This window comes from Physeter macrocephalus, unplaced genomic scaffold (assembly GCF_002837175.3).
Source record: "Physeter macrocephalus isolate SW-GA unplaced genomic scaffold, ASM283717v5 random_366, whole genome shotgun sequence".
Lineage (NCBI taxonomy): Eukaryota > Metazoa > Chordata > Mammalia > Artiodactyla > Physeteridae > Physeter > Physeter macrocephalus.
In genome coordinates, this window is record NW_021145614.1 from 56,363 (window position 1) to 57,691 (window position 1,329).

Consider the following 1,329-nt stretch of genomic DNA (forward strand, 5'->3'; position numbering starts at 1 on the left):
CCCACCTGGGCCTTGGAACACTCACAGGGTACACAGCGTCCTGCTATAGCAAGGGAGCTGAGGCTAGGGGCTAAAGGCCCCTGCCCCATGGCACACAGGGGGCAGCAGCCAGGGCTGGGATTCGAACCTGAGTTGGCCTGAGTCCAAAGCCAAACCTGAGAGTGAAAGAAGGGCTCCTCCCCAACTGGGACCTAAAGTGGGGCAGGGTAGGGCGTGTGGGGGTGACCCTAGGGTTCCAGGAGCTATGGTGGGGCAAGAAGAAGCTTGCTGGGAGCCTGCGGAGAACTCAAGAGCCTGGGGTCAGCCCTGGAAGATTGTGCAGTGGGGTCACTACAGAGTGGCCAGGGAGAGTCCCAAGACCAGCCTAGGTTCTCCCACTCAGGGCCCGGGGGCAGTTGAAGGTCAACTCAGCTTTCACCCATGTCCCTTGCCACTGACAAAAATGACTACTACTTGGAGACTAGGTCAACTAGGAAGGACTCTCAGCTGCATTTCAAACTAGTTTAAGCAAAAACAGGGATAGCCCAATGATTATAAAGAGACACGTTATTAAGAGGACTTAATGCTGGAATTCTTTACCTTCTTTCTCTGTTTTCTGTACTTCTATGTTTGCCTGTCAAAGAAAAAAAAAAACAAAACAGGGATAATTTGTCTCATTTAACTTAAAAGGTTAATGGCTTCAGACATGGCAGGATCCAGTACCCATGGATGTATATCAGGAGTCTCTGAGCCCCCGGGTGTGCTCTCCGCACCCCCCACCCCCAGATCTCCCCCCACCTCCATTTCTCAGTTCTGCTTTTCTCAGTGCTGGCTTTATTCTCAGGCAACTCTCCCCATTATCAGCAAAGATGCCCCTCAGCCAGCTCCAGGCCCACATCCAGTGGGGCCAGCTCAGGGCTGGCTCCCATTGGACTGACTTGGGTCATGTGTCCATTCCTGAAGCAGTCACTGGTTCTGACCCACTGGCCTGAATCACATGCTCCCCTCTGGAGCCTGCAGTGGAAAATCAACTGGAAGACGGGCAGGGATGCCTGACCATGGATGTCCACTGCACTGGGCAGACATCCTGCTCTCCACGCCTAGGATCCCTGCCCCTGACTCCTTCCCTAGACCCCACAGCTGTAGCCTCAGGAGCTACTACCAAATTCCAGGCCAGCCCCTGGATGCAAAAATGGGGGTGCTAGAAGGGGAAGCAGGGAGGGTGTGTGCTATGCTGAAGTGATGCAGGACAGACTGGGGTTCCCATACAGATTTTGCCACTCACCAGCTGTGTGTTACAGAGCGAGTAACTGCCCCTCTGAACCTGTTTTCCCAGCTGTGAAATAGTAA

General features: G+C 53.8%; 1 non-coding gene across 1 annotated transcript; it reads left to right on the forward strand.

The window, feature by feature from the left end:
* Positions 1–520: 520 nt before the first annotated feature.
* Positions 521–646, forward strand: LOC112062293 (small nucleolar RNA SNORD97). The gene has a single exon (XR_002890657.1). It is a non-coding gene; the product is annotated as a small nucleolar RNA SNORD97 (small nucleolar RNA).
* Positions 647–1,329: the final 683 nt, after the last annotated feature.